General features: G+C 41.4%; 1 non-coding gene across 1 annotated transcript; it reads left to right on the top strand.

Annotated features, from left to right (window-relative positions):
* Positions 1-5,885: 5,885 nt before the first annotated feature.
* Positions 5,886-5,992, top strand: LOC131222484 (small nucleolar RNA R71). Its single transcript, XR_009160064.1, has one exon. It is a non-coding gene; the product is annotated as a small nucleolar RNA R71 (small nucleolar RNA).
* The last annotated feature ends 14,183 nt before the right edge of the window (positions 5,993-20,175 follow it).

Consider the following 20,175-nt stretch of genomic DNA (forward strand, 5'->3'; position numbering starts at 1 on the left):
TCGAAGTTTGTGGGTCACTTCTAATGTACTTTATGGAAGCAGTTGGAGACTAAGCTGCAATTCTCTGATGCTTATCATCGTCAAACAAGACAACCAAACCTAAGAACAAGAGCCTTGATAACTTCTTGAGGAGTAAAAGATATTTATGTTTTCCCATTTAAACGTCCAGCGTCCAGGGACGCTGGACGGTCTTTGCAATTTGAGGTGGGCCTGTTCAGGTGGGCCACCACTGATGAACGGCGTGGGTATTATACTTATAAGGTGGGCCCCACTCAAATAAAATGCTTACTACATGGTGGGGTCCATTCAAGTAGCCATACAACCTTACCATCATACAACAAAATAAAAAAAATAAAAATAAAATAAAATAAAAATAAAATAAAAAGGGAGAGGGATAGAGAGTGAGACCGTGTGATGGAGGGACCCCGGCACTATGGGCCCTCCCTTGCACTAAATCATACATCAAGTGGATCCCATTACATGTGGGGTCCATGGAATTGAAATCCAACGGTGGAGATCCTTTCTCCACTAAAACAAATGGTCTAGATGACCTTAAATATGCAAGAAAGTAGACATCATGATGGGGTCCATGGAGAATGGCCCCATCATGGAATGATCATGATGATCCAAGTGGGCCATTGGCCACATCATAGGGTCCAAAGCGAGATCCAAACCATTGATCGGTTGGCCTCACTTGGCCCATCTTAAAAACATCAAAAACTATCCTATCCAAACACCCACCGCTTGATCTTCTTGCTCCCTTGGCTTCCTTAGCTCCTTGTGCTACCCTTTGATGGAGGAAGATGGGAAATGGATGGTTGAGATGAGAGATGAAGGGGTGGGAAAGGTGGACCTCACAAATGAAGTTTTCTCACCATGGGGAACTCATGGTGCTCTCTCTTGGATTTGGATTTTTTTTTTTGAAAAAAAGAATAAGAGAGATAGTTGTAAAGGGAGGGAGAGAGAGAGAAAGAGATGGGTGATGGAGTGATGGGGGATGGTTTGGGTTGAAAATGGTAAAAAGAGGTATGGTTGTTGTTGAAATTTGGAAAAGAGGAGTGGTGAGGTGGAAAGAATGGTGGACTTTTGAAAAAGGTGGGGATGGGTTGATGTACTTGAGGTATGGGATGCTTTAATGGTTGATTGATGAGACTAATTGTAGAGATTCCCTCGAAATCCGCAACGCGCGGTGTTTCTTCGGAATAAACGCTGATCGGCATCTTCTTGCCTGGGTATCGGTTCGGTGCGCAAGTCACGGCGTTGGAACCGTGGCGACGACGCGGTCGCTATGATATAACTTTCGGACCAAGCCGACGTCGGTGCGCGGGACCTGGCTTAGGATCGTGCGCAAACACCGAATACGGTGCGAAGGTTGCCGGAATTTGACCGGAAGGACCGCGGAAGCCTACGGAACGGTACGGTCTAGGATACGGGACTTACAACCATACTCTGCAAGCCAGTCCATATCATGGAACACCTTCATCTTGTCCTTGTAAATTCTCAAATTCTTGTAAGCATAGCATCATTCCAAATTTCCTCAAGTTCATTTAACTCAAGTTTGCGTAACGAGCCAGCATTGTCCATATTAAAGTTCAGATTTTTGATAGCCTAGTAGGCTTTATGTTCCAACTCCATAGGTAAGTGACAATCTTTCCCATAAATGAGTCTAAAGGAAGACATTCCAATAGGGGTCTTAAAGGCAGTATGGTAAGCCCATAAAGCATCGGTCAAGCGAATTGACCAATCTTTATGGTCGAGATTAACCATTTTCTCTAGAATGTGTTTAATTTTCATGTTGAAATTTTTAGCTTGCCCACTTGTCTGTGGATGGTATGGAGTGCTCACTTTGTGAGAAATGCCATATTTCTTAATTAAATTCTCAAATGGCCTATTACAAAAGTGTAAACCTCCATCACTAATGATGGTTTGAGGCATTCCAAACTGGAAAAAGATGTTTTCTTTTAAAAATCTAATGACTGTTCAATGGTCATTGTTCCGGCACGGGACCGCTTCAGCCCATTTAGTGACATAGTCTACTGCTAGTAGAATGTATAACTTCCCAAAGGATTGGGGGAATGGTCCCATGAAATTGATGCCCCAGCAATCAAATGCTTTAATGATTAGGCATCATATTTTGATGGGACAATGCTCCCAATTTCTGACAACGCTCACAATCTTTGTAAAACTCATGAATATCTCTAAACATAGTGAGCCGGTAAAAGCCGCACTACAGAATTTTGGTCGTGATCTTTTTAGTAGGAAAGTAAATACCACAGGCCTGAGAGTGACAGAAAGATATGACACTTTAATGTTCATTGTCAGGCACACATCTCCTTAGAATTTGGTTTGAGCAATATTTAAACAAGTATGGATCGTCCCAGAAGAACTTATGTATCTCGGTGAAGAACTTTTTCGTATCTTGTGCAGTCTAATGTGTCGGTGTGAAACCTGTGGCAAGATAATTAGCAATATCAGCAAACCAAGGTAATTGGGAGAGTTTAAACAATTGTTCATCAAGGAACATGTCATTTGTGGGTGCCGTCTTAAGGGAATTAGGAAGATGAAGCCTCGAAAGATGGTCAACCAATATGTTCAACACCCCGTTTTTATCTTTTATTTCTAAATCAAATTCTTAGAGTAGAAGGATCTATCTTATCAAGCAGGGTTTGTGGTCATTCTTATAAAGAATATACTTTAATGTCGCATGATCAATGTAGATTATGATCTTGGATTCAATCAAGTAGGACCTAAATTTGTCCAAAGCGAATACTACCGTTAAGAGTTCCTTCTTTGTAGTAGAATAGTTCACTTGGGCAGAATTTAGAGTTCTACTTGCATAGTGAATAACGTAAGGCTTCTTTTCTTTTCTTTGACCTAACACCACCCAAGAGTATAGTCGGATGCGTCACACATGATTTCAAAAGGGATCTGCCAATCGGGTAGCTGCATGATAAGTGTAGTTGTTAACATGCCCTTGAGCTTAGTGAACAATTATTGGCATTGCTCAGTCCACTCGTATGATACATCTTTTTGAAGTAAATTGCATAAAGGATGAGAGAGGTGACTAAAGTCCTTTATGAATTGTTTGTAAAAACCAGCGTGTCCTAAGAAGGATCATATGTCACATATGCTCTTGGGTGGAGGTAGGTTGGAGATAAGATCGATTTTAGCCTTATCTACCTCAATTCCCTTGGACAAAATTATAAGTCCAACAACTATTCCCTTAGGAACCATGAAATGACACTTCTTCCAATTCAGTACCAAAATCTTTTCCTCACATCGCTTCAGCACATTTTTCAAATTATCTAAGCATTCGCTGAAGGATGGACCAAAAACTGAGAAATCATCCATGAAGACCTCTAAATATTGCCCCACCATATCAGAAAAAATACTCAACATATATCGTTGAAAGTTGGTGGGGGCATTACACAATCTAAATGTTATCCTTTGGTAAGCAAATGTGCCAAAAGGACATGTGAAGCTATCTCAATCTAATTGTAGCCCGAATATCTGTTAAGGAAATGGTAATAGGAATGACCAGCTAGCCTTTCCAAAATTTGATCAATGAAGGGAAAAGGAAAGTGGTCCTTCCTCGTAATAGTATTCAACTTTCTATAGTCAATGCACATTCTCCAACCAATAGTGACTCTAATTGGCACGAGTTCATTGTCAGCATTAGCTACGATGGTGATTTAGAAATCACCTGAGTTGGACTCACCCATTGACTATCGGATATAGGGTATATAATACCCATATCCAATAGCTTAAAAACCTCAACCTTAACCACTTTCTTCATGTTTAAATTTAATCTATATTGTGGTTGCCTAGAGGTCTTCGTATTATCCTTTAGATAAATGCGATAAGTACAAATCGAAAGATCAATTCCCTTGAGGTCCGTAATCGACTATCTAAGGGCTCTCTTATGCTCAATAAGAGTAGAAATGAGCATACTCTCTTATTCTTAATCAAGGTAGGAAGAAATCACCACCGGGTATATCTTATCTTGACCTAAGTAGACATATTTGAAATCAAAGGGCGAAAGTTTTAGGTCAAGCTTCGGTGTCTTGAGGTTAGACGGTAGAGACACTACATTAGTTTGGGACAATTTTTCGAATTGTGGCCTACACCGGTTAACTTCAAGTACCGACACAGTATCTAGCATAGTCCCCATCTCCCTAATCATGTCATCATCAAAATCATGAGAGTGTACCATACACATCTCTAGAGGGTCAGAGGATAAGGTCAAGAGTGTTCTATCTTCCACGAAAGAGTCAATGAAGTTAATATCGTGGAGATCATCATCATCCTCTAACTATTTGCTTGTATTGAAAAAGATATTCAACTTAAATGTCATATTTTCGAAAGACAAACTCATGAATTCCTGCAATTAATGATCACATTTGATGTGATAAGGAATGGGAGACCAAGAATGACAGGTATTTGAGTGCTCATGTCCATGATAGATTGAGTATCCAGGACGATAAAATCTACTGGATAGTAGAATTTGTCAACCTGGACCAACACATCCTCAATTATCCCTCTCGGTACTTGAACTAAGCGATCGAAAAGTTTTAACGTGGTCCGGGTGGGTTTTAATTCACATAGACCCAGTTGCTCGTAGACCGAGTATGTGATCTGATTCACGCTCGCTCCTAAGTCGAGAAGTGCGTGCTCAATCTGGTAGTTCCCAATTATTCAAGTGATGGTTGGGCTACCGAGATCTTTCTACTTTTGTGGCACATCTTGCTTCAGGATGACACTCACTTTTTTCAGTTAAAAAGATCTTCTTTTAAATATTCTGTCATCTTTTGGTCGTGCATAAGTCTTTTAAAAATTTAGCATATGAAGGTATTTGCTTCACAGCATCTAGTAGAGGAATATTGACCTTCACTTGCTTAAGCACCTTTAGAATGTCCTGAGAGTTAGATAAAGGTTGTGGTGCTATAAACCGTTGGGGAAATGGGGCAATCGGTTTCCCTTGAGGTTTCGATTCTAATTCTTGTGGGACATGGCTAGATTTATCATTGTTATCCTCTTTCGAGTTTTTAGGCTTTTTAGCCCTAACCGGAATGGTTTTGTCAATGGTCTTCCTACTCCTAAGAGTGGTGATAGATTTAGCTTGCTCCATCTGATTTAAAGAGCTCGGGTCACTAACTTTATATTGCAGTTTTGGATTGAGAAGAGTTTGAGGTGGAAGGCTCCCCTTGTTCCTAATCGCACTTTTAATCTCAAGTCCTTGTATGGCCTTTGTGAGGTCATGAAAGACTTGTAGCATACCCTGATTGAAAAGCTCTTGATTTTGAAAATGCTTTAAAATCAGATCCTCTTGAGGTTTCCCTTGATGTGGAATTTGATTAGGGAATACTTGAGGTGTAGCAGTTTTTCTATTTCTTCAACTAAAGTTTGGATGATTTCTCTAGCTGAGATTGTACGTATTGGAGGTGGGCCCACTGAAAGGTCTTTTATAATTATTCACGGCATTGGATTACTCATTCAGTACCTCTCGAAAGGTGGGTATTGTTGGACAATTTTCAGTTGTGTGAATGTTGTAAGCAAAAATACCGCAAACAATTTCCTTAGCCTTATCCTTCTTTAATTTCATGGCCTCAAGTTTTCTAGTGAGATTAGGCACTTTAGCATTAATATAATCATCCTCTTTCAGGAGATACATTCCTCCTCTCTCCTTCAATTGAGTCGGCCTGGACATGGTGCTTGATTTTGGAGAGATGTCCCATGATTGTGTGTTTTCAACAAGCTTATCAAAGTAGTCCCACACATTATTGACAATTTTATTCATGAATTCCCCATTGCACATTGTCTCGACTAATTGGCACATGGAAGATGTCAGTCCATCTTAGAAGAAGTTCGTGATGTGCCACGTTTCAAAACCGTGTTGTGGGCATGAACTGACAAGATCCTTGAACCGCTCCCAACGTTAGAAGAATGTTTCATCTTCCTTTTGGGCGAAGTTCATGATCGACTTTCTAAGGGTGTTCGTCTTATCGTATGAGAAAATTTTCTTTATGAACTCCCTTGTCATGCCATTCCATCTACCAATAGATTGAGGATGCAGTGAATGTGACCACATCTTAGCTTTCTCTTTCAAAGAAAAAGGAAAGAGTTTCAGCCTGACCGTGTCATTCGGACACGTTTGGAAAGTATATAGTGGCTATAATCTTGTCAAACTCTTTTAAGTGTATGTACAGATTTTCGAATTCAAGCCCATAAAATTTTAGAAGGAGTTGGATTACCCCTGGCTTGATATCCATGTGTCCTATATTTTCTGGAAAAACCATGCATGAGGGTGTACTCACCCCCGCCGGTTGTAAATAGTCTCGCAAAGTATGAGGCGGGGGTGCTTGATGCACCTGATTCTCATCCTTGACTTCCTCAACCCGAGGTTGAGGTTGTCTTCTCGGTTGATTGGCAGCCATCAGTTCAATTGACTATGAGGATCTCGAGTGGTGTTTAATCCTGTGATGGATAGATAACCCCTCAACCAATCCTCCTTCACTCAAAAGATGTCAAGTGTTGTCACGGATCCACTTGGGCATTAAACACTCTCACCCTCAATTTCAGATCCAACCTAAACCTAAAGAAAGAACAAAATAAAAATTTAGAAATTGAAAGGGAGAGAATTAGAAAGAAGTTGCCAAATTAGAAATTCCTAAATTAAGATCCTGCAGAACAAAACAAAACAAGTCAATTTCTAAAAATAGAAATTCTAAAATTAGAAAGTTTCTAAAAACAAAAATAGAAAGATGAGTTAGTTTCTAAAAACAAATTAGAAAAGTAAACTTTCTAAAAAAGAAAGTTTCTAAAAATAGAAAATAGAAAGTTTCTAGAAAGAGAAAAAGTTAGTTTTTAAAATCAAATTAGTAAAATTTTTAAACCTAGAATTAGAAAGTTAAGTTAGTTTCTAAAATAAAACAAAAAAATCCTAATTATAAAACTAGAAAATAGAAAAACACAAATCTTAACCTAATTCCAAAATTAGCTAATCTCTAAAAAATGCAATTGTTAATCCCCGGCAACAACGCCAAAAACAAGTTCACAACCCCAAGTGTAGGGCCGCGATGTAATAATAATCTCGGTGACATCGATGTCGAATCCACAGGGACTATTCTTGCCTGTATTATGAAAGCAACTAAAATTAAAAGTAGAATAAGATCTAAAACTAAATCTGAAAGATTAAATACAGTAATTGTGAGTGATTGTGAAAATTATCAATTCAAAGTGGGAACTAGGGTGCCAAGGATCCACTTATAGGTACTCAGGATGCTACCTTGCTTGATTCAAGGATCACAATTGGAATTGGAGTCCTATCCTATCCAATTGGAAAAGAGAGATAATCAAATCTCTAAACATCTTATGAATCTAGTCTCAACGGATGAGAGTTATGAGGTTTAGAAGTGATTCCATTACCTAACCATGCCCAGGAGACAATGATAAACAATAGGATATACCAATCTCACAATCAAACATAAGAGAATTGGGAAGATTAGGAATGATTCCATCACTCGACCATGCCCATGGGACAATGGTGAACAACAGGATTTCCTAACTTCTCAATCTCAAAACAGGAAAAGGAGATACTCAAAGCTATCGCAGATCCATTATAATTTAAGTCACAATAAACCATTAAAACTAAAAGTATTCCTTAATAAAGAACTAGAATCCATGAGGTTCAATAAAAACATGAATCAAAGCAAAGAAAATATCTCAATCACGCTACAAGCTTCACCCTTTAGCCCTAGGTAAAGGATTTAGCCAGCCATAGACATGATTGGAATCAAAACCCTAAAAGAAAGCATTAAAAACAAACTAGGAAAGGAGAAAAACTATTGAAAGGCTTTTCCACCCCTTAGCTCAGCTCCTTGAAACCCTTGTTATCATAAAAATCGCATGGAAACCCCTATTTATAGCCTTTCATCCGCAAAATCGCAAAACTGCTTCAAATTTACGCACTCCGTGTAAAATCTGCATAACCCTCGACTGGTCGAGGGTCACATTCGACTAGTTGTAGAGTACCTTTGACTGGTCAACATAAATCAAATTTTTTTTTTCAGCTCTATGTTGTTTATCCATTTTGTCCTCCATGTATACTTATTAGTTTGGCTTCATAGCATAGCTCATCCACGTCTCTCCCTCATGAGGCATTAGTTCTTAGCTTAGTTTCAATATGGTGTAGCGTATTGCTGTAGTACGCACATAAAAGTAGTTTAAATATGTACGACGTAGTCGTCAGATCCCCAGATTATTGAGTCTTTACTTGGTACATCTCTGATCACATCTTGTAAATCTCATTTCACAATCATCTGGTATTTTTCACGGCCATTCTCACTAGCACAGACTGTCATAAGTAATTTTTTCTGCTTATTTTCATTCTGCTGATTGTACTACTCCAGTACTCTAATTAATAAAATCGTGACTCAGCCTTTACTTTTAATTTTTCTTTTTTATATTGCTTTATTAAGAAACATGATCTAAACTATCACCGTTGAATGCAAAATCTTTGTCTTCAAGGTAAAAGGATTTCACTAAGGACTAATCCTCCCCTTTTAAAAAATGCCCAATTACTATAATAATAGGTGGTTGAACGGTCAAGCTAATTTTCACAGATATGGTCATAATTGGACTAGTTTGCCATAAGGTCACAAACATTTAATTTGATTTGAATCACATACAACTCTGGCACACTCAATAACTAATCTAATCACATACGTTTAACTGAAATCTGGCCGTTCTTCATATGTGTCGTCATGTGTCCAAATTGAACACACAACAGGAACATTGGATATCTTTGAATTTTAACCGTCAAATAAATGTCCACGAATCAGATGTTCAGATGATGAAGTAGGAGAATTTTTGGTTCATGGTACATCTAATTTTGAAAACATAATTTTAATTGTTCAATTTGAACTAATTACATGCCACGTATATAAATTTTAAGTAATGTTTGAGTGGTCCGTGTCTCATCCATCACAGTGCCGAGTATCAAAATTTTTTCAAAGGAGCTTGAATGAGAAGAGGAGAGATTTGCTAATTCCACAAGGGGTAGCCAAACACACCCACACAAGTCCCACGTGAAAATATGAAGCACGTTTTTGAGATCTGAGCTTTCCAAGGTTGGAATTAATGCTTAGAAAATCACACAATTTTCACTCTTTGGGTGGGCAATAACGTGCGGCGGTTGTTAATTTTATTTATAGCCATTCAATAGTTTTGATATTCCTTGGCTCACCGGAGTTGTTGAGTGGACTGATTTTTACGTCAAAGATCTAAACGGTACAGCTCACCTAATGGAAAGCTAAGATCTCACACATGTCGTGTTGCGGCCACATGGCCCCATGCACGTGTCTGGAATTAACAAACTCAGAATGCTTATGGCATATTTGTCGGCATGACAGCAGCTCAGCTCCATCCGACGGATGGTATTTCACCCGCCTTTCGAATACAGTAGGGCCATCTACATGGAGTTCTTGCCTCGAGAGGAAGCAGATTGCATGGTGACCAAATGCCACGTCGGACGTGCGGGCGTTTGATTCGGCGACAAGAGTGGCTCCACACAAAACATGTTTTAAAGGGGGATCAGATTAGCTGTTACCCGGGTAAAAGCTTAGTAGGTTTACCCTTACCGTGTCGGGCCCACCTTGATGAATGTTTCATATCCATACATCAATGCTGTCCATCCGTTTTTTCAGCCCATTTAAGGATGGACGACGTTATCCCAAAACTTATGTATATCCAAATCTCTAGTGGAACACACGATTGGAAAAGGTGGTGAATAACCATTAAAAGCTTTTTTAGTCCACAAAAGTTTTGCATCAAGCTAATCTATTATTTTCCATTCTTCTAGTTTTGTTTGACTTTATCAATAGGTTGGATGGAAAATAAACATTATGGATGTACTTACACTGGTGCTGGAAAGTTTTTAATGGTGAGCATAGTGAGGGTTCAATCATCACTGTTTCTTGTGGTGTGGTCCACCTGAGATTTGGATATACTTAATTTTTGGGACTATCCTAAAATGTGATGGAAAATTGGATGGATGGAAGATATACAACATATCCTCAAAGTGTGCCCTATGGTAACGGTAACACCCACTAACCGGTTACCCGCGTAACATTCAATTCGTGCTTGCTTGAAAGGACGCGCTGACATAGCTAGACGATGCTCTGAGTCCCAACCATTATATATATAGTCCCAGTGTCCTGCGCACGGTACCACATGAGAGAGAGGAACGCTGACCTAAGCATCTTCTTATTTGAGTGCCTTTGCACCGTGTGATGGGCATAGAATCTAAACTTTTCACATGATGTGGCACCCCTTGAAACTCTATAGGCCCAATTATCTACCTGATCCAAAATTCTAGTGAGCCATATCAAAGAGAAATACAAGTCAAGGGAGGAAAATATTTTCTTTTTCGATGGCCCACCAGAGTTTTGTATCAAGCTTAAAGTTGGGCTCGTGAGGTTTCAAGGGGTGCTGCATCACGTTGATCGCTCCTATTTATATTCATTAACTTTGATAAATCCCTAATTACTAAGCTCGTAGGAAAACAGGTCTAGACTTGAAATTCTCTCTCTCTCTCTCTCTCTCTCTCTCTCTCTCTCTCTCTCTCTCTCTCTCTCTTGCTATATATGTGTGTGTGTGTGTGGTCCATCCATTTTGGCAACTTATGTTAGGGCATGAGTCAAAATGAGATAATCCCATACCACACAACAGGAAAATGATTGAAAGCCCATCATTAAAAACTTTCTACAACCCACTATAATCATTTTCTATCCAACTTGTTGATTAGGTCTCACAAACTGGATGAAAGGAGAACACAAATATTAGCTTAACTCAAAACTTTTGTAGCCCAATAGAAGATTTTAATAGTGGGTGCTCAATCACCACGTACGGTTTATGTGTAATCCACCTGAGATTTATACCTGCCTCATTTTAGGCTCATGCCCTAAAATGAGCTAGCAAAATGGACAAAGGGTGTGGATAAAACATACATATCATGGTGGAGCCCATGTCGCCAATGCAGTGGATTAGGCTTAGCCCATCTCTTTAATGATTGTCAGTCAGGTCGATGGCTGCAAGGCCTGACAGTGTTAAGATGTGAAGCCACATCTGGGGGTCGCACGACTGGTTGTGGCCCCTGTTCGACCAGTCGTAGGGTCTAACTCGACCGGTCGTGGACCGGCTCGACTCAAAGTCCAGCGAGCACTGTTTTTTATCCGGAGGTGTTCGACCGGTTGTGGGGTCCTCTTGACTGATCGTGCAAGCTACACGACCAGTCGAGGTTACGCAGATTCGTTCCGCGATTTTAGTCGGCTTTCGTAGAAGTGCGAAAGGGAAGTTGCCTAAACTATAAATAGGTGTCCCTAGGGCTTTTCTAGGGTATGAGAAATAATTCTAAGGTGTGGGCAAAGGGTTTTCTCTGTACTTCCAAGGGAGAGGTTAGTATATTGCCTTGTAATCTTCATTTTTCTTCATAGTGGAAGTTTGCATCCATGGTTTTTTACCCTAGTTTGGAGTTTTTCCACGTATATCTTGTCTTGTGGTTTGTTTGGATTAATTTGATCAATTTTTAGTCTATATTGCTTCTTATTTATCGTTTATGGGTGAGACCGGAGATTGGATCTCAGTTCACTGCATTGTTGGCGTGTTGCGCAACAACTGGTATGAGAGCTATTGGTTTAGTTCTATTGGGAGCGATGACAGAAGAAGGGAAGACTAGAATTGAAAAGTTTGATGGTTCAAACTTTGCCTTCTGGAAGATGCAGATGGAGGATTATCTGTATCAGAAGGACCTCTATATTCCTCTAGGAGGAAAAGGGAAGAACATGAAAAGATGACAGATGATGAATGGTTTTTATTAGATCAGAAGGCTTTAGGAACGATCCGGCTCTCTTTGTCTAAGAGCGTCGCCTTCAACATATCCAAGATGAAAATCACAAAAGAATTAATAGAATCCCTAGCCACCATGTATGAAAAATCCCTAGCATCCAACAAAATTCATCTTATGAAGCAGCTATTCAATATGAAGATGTTAGATGGTGAGAGCGTGGCTGAATATCTAAATGAGTTCAATACAGTCACGAGCCAGTTGGAATCCATTGGCATTATTTTTAAGGATGAGGTCAGGGCGTTATTGATCTTGTCCAGCTTGCCAGATAGTTGGGATGGTTTGGTGATTGCTGTGAGCAATTCCTCAGGGTCGACAAAGCTGAAATTTGATGATGTGACCGGTCTAATTCTCAGCGAATAATTCAAAAGAAAGGCATTCGGAGTTTCAAGGGATTCAAGGAATGCTCTAAACGTTGAAGGAAGAGGCAGATCACTAAATAAAGGAGGCAATAAATATGGGCATTCTAAGTCGAGAAAGAAGTCCAAGGGATAAAAAACAAAGACGGGTGTTAGCATTATGGCAAGAAGGGGCACATGAAACGTGATTGTAGGGCGCTCAAGAAACAAGAAGAAAGCTCTTAAGGCAGGTAGGATTCAGTGAATCTATCTAAGGAGAGTGATACAGAGGCGTTTATGTTGTCTCTTGATGTGAAGAATGAGTCTTAGGTTATAGACTCGGGTACTTCGTTTCATGCCACTTCATGTAAGGAAGTTCTACGTAAATATGTATTAGGTGACTTCGGGAGAGTCTACCTGGGTGATGATGAGCTGTGTAGTATTGTTGGAAAGGGAGACGTTCAAATAAATCAGAAAGATGAAATGGTTTTGAAATTGAAGGATGTCAGACACGTATCGAGTTTGAAACGTAACTTAATCTCAGTGGGGCAGTTAGCCGATACCGGTTATGTGACGACATTTACTAGTGATTCCTAGAAGATCACAAAAGGTGCCTTGGTGATATCTCGAGCCAAGAAGGAAGGTACTTTGTACGTGTCACGCCCGAACTTGGAAACCGGGCTCACAAAATTCCCGATCGCCGAATCCGCGCGACAGCCTCCGTAGAACCCCATTTTCGGATCCCGGCACCCATTCACCAGGTTCCGATCCTGGGATACTACAAGGAGGATTTCAAGTCATCGGTCGATTCATAATGAGCATAACAAAAGCATAACCCACAAACAATAACCACAAGAACACCACCACAAAATCCACTATGATCAAAAACTTTTGAGTATAATGCGGCAGAAAGGGGAAATACAATGCAATAAAAGAAACAAAACTCCAGAAGCTCGGCTGCACGCTCCAACTATGGCGATAGGGTCGCGATCGCGTGGCGTCACCGCACGCATCAATCGTGCATAAGCTTATGGAAAGCTTAGAGGGTGGTGTAAGTGTGTGCGCAATATAAACGTGCTCAAAATGCAAGGTCGAGTAATGCGGAATCATGATGATGAGCATATGAATGCAATCAGCCAGGGCTATGCGGTGCAAGATATGAATGCTATCGGCCATAACACACCATGCAATGTGAGATGCAACTCAAGCATGCCAATCCTCATCATGTATCGGTGGTTCTCATTCTCGATAATCACCGGGTTCAATACACTCCAAATGGCACTGCCGCTCTCCTAGCCGCATACCCAAGTGAGCGTAAGAAACCTCACTATCCGCCCGGCCAATAGTCCGCCAATACCTATCCGGCACGTCGATAGCGGAAGCTGGTCAAACTCAGCATAGTATTGCCCCTACCCTCGGGCGAGTAAGGCCACACCCCTTTCCAACCGACCACGACACGGTGGGAGACGCGGCCTCCGGTATTCGGCCCTCATGCGCTCGTATATCCACTCGGTCTCGACGTTGGAGTCATCCTCCGGTACCATCGGGTTTAGGGATTTTCACCCAGAGATATCTATGGCGCCCGTATGCTAAAACTAAATATTTTCAGTATCCAATCCTGTCATCCACGATGTGTGTGTGGAGGCTATGGCCCTGATGTCGCTAGGGCATACAGAACTACAATCACACAAATGCAAGTGCATGAATCATACTATCACTCATGCAGTCTGTATATACCATGCACTTATATGAGGCAACTCCGCCTATCAGGGAGCCCATAAACAGTCTATCCAAAGGTATATGCTATGATCGGTCATTCCTCACATCAGGCATACATATGGTGCGAATGATCATGAATCATGCATCTATACTAAACATGTAATAAGAGATGGGTTCTAGGTATAATGGAGATGGGCCTAGACGGCCTACTTACCACAAGTTTGGGCCTATCAGTGGGCCTTAGGGAGAGCTATAATGCGGACATTTAACCAACATTATCAATGTGGACGTCAAACCAACATCGCTCCCAAGGAATGGCCTTCCATGAATCACATATTGTAATGGACCTATTTACATCTTATTGGGCCTCGTCCCAACGGCCTTAGGTTCATTAAGTGGGCTGCCTCATATGGGCCTTATATAAGTCAAGTGGGCCGCATCAATGGCCTCATGTACATTGCAATGGGTCATACTCCATGGGCCTTTGAAAACATCACAATGGGTCTCGTAACATGGGCCTTATATATATCAGAGTGGGCCTCGACAACGGGCCACCAATACGTCGAATGGGCCTAACCTTATGAAGGTGGGCCTCCCCAACGGCCAGTAATACATCAATATGGCTCCATCACATGGGCCTAGGGCTCACCATAATATTTATTTGAAATCCAACCTATTCATAAGGTCACTTGGACCTTGGGTAAGGCCCACTGAAATGTTTATTTGAAATCCAACTTATTCATAAGGTCACGGGACCAGGGGGCCCACCAGGATGTTTATTTGCCATGCAACCCGTGGATAGGGTCACGTGGGCCTAGCCCACGGTAATATTTATTTGCCAGCCAACCTGTTTGTAAGGTCACGTGGACCTGGGGGTCCACTGTAATGTGATTTGCAAATCTAGTCCACCCATCATGTGTGTCCCACCTGGTTGACCATCCAAACCAAGTTTCAACCGCATCCAAATTTCAGGTCGGCCCCACCAAATAATTTTATATGTTTTAGGCATATATTCACATGATTTTTGGATGGTGTGGCCCACTTGAGATCAGTATACGGCCGATTTTTTTTTTGGGACAGACCATAATCAAAGGGGACCCATCAAATGCTCGGTGTTGATGATCGAAACTCATCACCGTGGGCCCACATGAGCCGTGAGGCCCCGCCGATCGTCCGCTCGTCATCGCAGCACTGCGGCTACTTTAAAACTTTTATTATTATTATTATATATATTTTTGTTTTGGGGCCCACCGAGATGTGATTCACAATCCAAACCCACCCATTATGTGTATCCCACTGTTCTACCCGTCCGGAACTAGTTCACTTGCATCCAAACTTCAGGTGAGTCCCATCGAGTACTTTTATGATCCGGCATGTCTTTACATAGTTTTAGATGGTATGGCCCACCCGATGATCAGATCGCCTTAAAATTTTGGCTCAACGCCTAAAGAAGACTAGAGAATAGAATGGACGGTGTGGATCACATACATACATCAAGGTGGGGCCCGCATGAGCGATCCACTAAAAAGTAACTTTTTCTTCCTTTTTTTTTGTTAGCCATGCCGTACGCCTACGTCCAGCGTCTCTGGACGCTGGAAGGTTTGGATAAACACTGCCTCATGGTGGGTCCCACGCGTGAGTGGCCCATGTTCATCAAGGTAGGTCCCACATGATCATGGCCTACCATATATATAAATATTAATAAAATATTATAATATATCATTTACTCTAAATAGGGGGGTGGATCTCTCCTAAAATGAGGTGGGCCACCCTATTTGATGGATGGAGTAGATTTAATATATTGGTGGGGCCCACTTCATTCTAAGGAAGAGAGAAAGAGAGGGAAAGAGAGAGAAATAGAGAGAGATACACGGTGAGATAGAGGAGGGACCCCGCCACTATGGGCCCTCCATTTCATACATGCATACATCAAACGGGTCCCACCACATGTGGCCCAAAAAAAAAAAGGAGAAATGACGGTGGATCACCCACCTTATCTTCCTTCTCCTTGCTCCCTTGGCTTCAAATGCACCTTGCCTATGCCTTGGATGGTGGATGATGGGGGATTAATGGTGTGGATGAGAGATGGGAGGGTGTAGATGGATGATGGAAGGTGGACCACACTTGAGAGGGAGATGGGAGCTTGGACGTATGAGGCTTGGGGTTGAGTTGCTTGGAGATTTGAGAAATGAGAGAGAGAGAGAGGAGATATGGATGGGTGAGGTGTGATGGGTGATGGTTTGGGTTGAAAAGTTGAAAAAGGGGTATGGTGGATGTTGAAAATAGGAAAAAGAGGAGTGGTGAGTGGAAAGAGGGTAGATTCTTTGAAAAAGGAGGGGATGGGGTGATGTACTTGATGTATGGGATGCATTAAATGTTGATTGATGGGACTTATTGCGTAGAGATTCCCTCGAAATCCGCAACGCGCGGTGTTTCTTCGGAATAAACGCTGATCGGCATCTTCTTGCTGGTATCGGTTCGGTGCGCAAGTCACGGCGTTGGAATCGCGGCGACGACGCGGTTGCTATGATACAACTTTCGGATCAAGCCGACGTCGGCGCGCGGGACCTGGCTAAGATCGTGCGCAAACACCGGATATGGTGCGAAGGTTGTCGGAATTTGACCTGAAGGACCGCAACGGAACAGGACGGATTAGGACACGGGTCTTACAAAGACGTGACTTTAGGATCGTATAGTTCACTTGCAATCGCATCAACTGGAGTGAATGGGCGGTTATGGCATCCAGAGGTTGGGACATATGAGTGAGAAAGGGATGAAAGTACTATTATCAAAAGGGAAGCAGGGGTGAAGTCTATTGACTTGAAATTTCATAAGGACTGCGTATGACAAGCAGAAGAGGGTAAACTTCAAGAAGACGGACGTGCTCCAAAGACACATCTTTTAGAGCTTGTACACACCGATGTGTGAGGACCGACATAGGTATTATCTCTTGGTGGCTCTCGTTATTTTATTTCCTTTATTGATGATGCTAGTAGAAAACCGTGGGTTTATTTCTTAAAACATAAATCGATGTATTTGATATATTTAAGAAGTGGAAAGTTATGGTAGAAAATGAGATAGGTAAAACCGTAAAATGTCTTAGATCAAATAATGGGGGAGAATTCTGTGATAAGAGATTTGAGGAGTATTGTGTAGCAAATGAATCAAACATAAGAAAATAATTCCAGGGACATTACAACAGAACGGTGTGGCTGAGCACATTAACAGGACAATCCTTAAGTGCGCCAGGAGCAAGAGGTTACATGCAGGGTTGCTCAAAACCTTTTGGGTAGATGTTGTGAATATTGTCGTATATCTCATCAATAGAAGTCCCTCAGCACCATTGGATGGTGGGCTACCAGAAGAAACGTGGACTGGGAAAGAAGTGAACCTTACACATCTCAGAGTGTTCAGTTGCACTTCATACGCTCACATTGATGCAGAGCACATAAACAAGCTATATGCGAAGTTCAGAAGGTGCACATTTATAAGCTACGGGCAGCATGATTTTGGCTACAAGTTTTGGGATGTAGAAAACAGAAAAATCATTAGAAGCAAGGACGTAGTCTTCAATGAAAAAGTGATGCATAAGGACAATGTGCAGGAAAATAAGGCCGAGGAGAAAGAATTCGTAGAGTTGGAAGAGTTACCGGACACGGGTGTTACAGCGCCACAGGATGATCATGCACAGGAGCATTATGAGGCAGAGCCACAGACACCGGTTGTGAGGAGGTCTACTCGGGAGAGGAGACCCACGATCCGATACTCACCCTCCTTACATTATCTACTGCTGACAGATAATGGTGAACCAGAGTATTTTGAAGAGGCATTACAGTCAGATACACGGGTTAAGTGGGAGCAGGCCATGGATGATGAGATGGACTCTCTTGAGTCTAATTGTACATGGGAGCTAGTCACTCAACCTAAGAAAAAGAAAACTCTTCATAACAAGTGAGTTTATAGATTGAAGGAAGAGCACGATGGTTTGAAATAGTACAAGGTCAGATTGGTTGTGAAAGGGTTTTAACAAAAGGCATGTATCGGCTTCACTGAAATATTTGCACCAGTGGTGAAAATGTCGACAATTTGCATGGTCTTGAGTATAATGGCTACAGAAGACTTACATCTAGAGCAGTTAGATGTTAAGACAACATTTCTTCATGGAAACTTTGAAGCAGAGGTATATATATATATATATCAGCCGAGGATACGTGGCACTAAGAAAGGAGAACAAGGTGTGCAGACTGAAGAAGAGCTTATATGGCCTAAAGCAGCCTCGAGGTAGTGGTACAAGAAGTTCGACAGTTTCATGTCGGGAAACAGTTTTAGGAAATGTCATGCATACCACTGTTGTTATTTGAAGAAGTTTGATACGTCGTCCATCATCCTTCTTCTCGTATGTTGATGATATGCTTATGGCCGATTCAAGCATGAAGGATATCTCAGATCTCAAAAGACAATTGTCTAGAGAATTTGCCATTAAGGATTTAGGAGTGCAAAACAAATCCTAGGCATGAGAATAAAACGTGACAGGAAAACAAGAAACTGGATTTGTCACGGGCGTCAGTAAATAGCCAAGGTACTTGATCGATTCAATATGAGAGGTGCTAAGCCGTTTACACTTCATTAGCCAACAACTTCAAGCTATCTAAGGAGCAAGGAGTAAAGACGTAGGAGGAACGGGACTACATGGCTAAAGTCCTATACGCGTCGCTATTGGAAGTCTCATGTATGCTATGGTGAGTACGAGGCCGGACATTGCTCAAGCAGTGGGAGTTGTTAGCAAGTTCATGAACAACCCTGGAAGGAACATTGGGAAGTCATCAAATGGATTCCTTAGATATCTGGTAAGTACTAAGGATGTAGGGTTGTGCTATGGTGGATAGGAAATCAAGTTACAAGTGGATTCAGATTTAGCATGAGACATCGACAGCAGAAGAAGCACTACAGTTATGTCTTTATTCTAGGTCGTGCTATAGTCGATTGGGTCTCTTAGTTACGAGAAGATAGTATCTATCGATGATGTAGTAGAATATATTGTTGCTACGTAAACGTGCAAGGAGATGGTATAGATGCAAGGTTTCATGGAAGAGTTGGGTAAGAAGCAAGTAGATTACAAGTTGTACAGGACAGTCACAGTGCAATACACTTGGCTAAAAATTCAACCTTCCATTCAAGGACCAAGCATATTGCTATCAGATATCACTTCATACGTTCATTATTGGAAGATGGATCGATTGCTCTAGAGAAGATTAATACAAGTGAGAATCCTGCGGATATTTTGACCAAGGCGGGAGGTGGTGCACTTCGGATATAGAAGACGAAGGTTTATGGCGATGTGTCGTGGCCCCTTCTTGACCGGTCGTAGGGTCTGCTCGACCAATCGTGAGAAGTCGTGGACTGGCTCGACTCAAAGTCCAGTGAGCATCAATTTTTGGGGTCCGAGGTGCTCAACCAGTCGTGGGCCATACTCAACCGGTCGTGGGGTCCTCTCGACCGGTCGTGCAACCTGCACGGCTAGTCGAGGTTACGCAGTTTCATTTTCGGATTTGATCTGGACTACGGATTTTAAAGTCGGCTTTCACAAGGGTGCGAAAGGGAAATTACCTAAACTATATATATGTGTCCCTAGGGCTTTTCTAGGGTATGAGAAATAATTCTAAGGTGTGGGCAAAGGGTTTTCTATATTCTTCCAAGGGAGAGGTTAGTTTATTGCCTTGTAATCTTCATTTTTCTTCATAGTGGAAGTTTGCATCCGTGGTTTTTTACCTTAGTTTAGGGTTTTTCTACGTATATATTGTCTTGTGGTTTGTTTGGATTGCTTTGATCTATTTCTAGTCTATATTGCTTCTTGTTTATCGTTTGTGGGTGAGACCGGAGATTGGATCTCGGTTCACTGTGTTGTTGGCGTGCTGCGCAACAAACAACTGCTTAATAAAAGCCTGCCACATCCTAACACCACTCGAGCTATATGTTATTTCGGCCAGCAAGCAATCAAAGTCCCCACTAGAGGCACCAATTCCTTTCCCAAGAAATGTCACTGGATGAGTGATATATTGCATGTATTCATTTACAGATTTCATTGCACTTTTTTTTAGTTCGACTCATTATATGGTAGAAAGCTCTTTTTTATTTTTTAGATGATGAAAACTATTATTAGATTTGCCTATTAGATAGTGCATTTATTCATCTTTGAAATTTTGGTGAGAAATACAT

This window comes from Magnolia sinica, chromosome 1, assembly GCF_029962835.1.
Source record: "Magnolia sinica isolate HGM2019 chromosome 1, MsV1, whole genome shotgun sequence".
Classification (NCBI taxonomy): domain Eukaryota; kingdom Viridiplantae; phylum Streptophyta; class Magnoliopsida; order Magnoliales; family Magnoliaceae; genus Magnolia; species Magnolia sinica.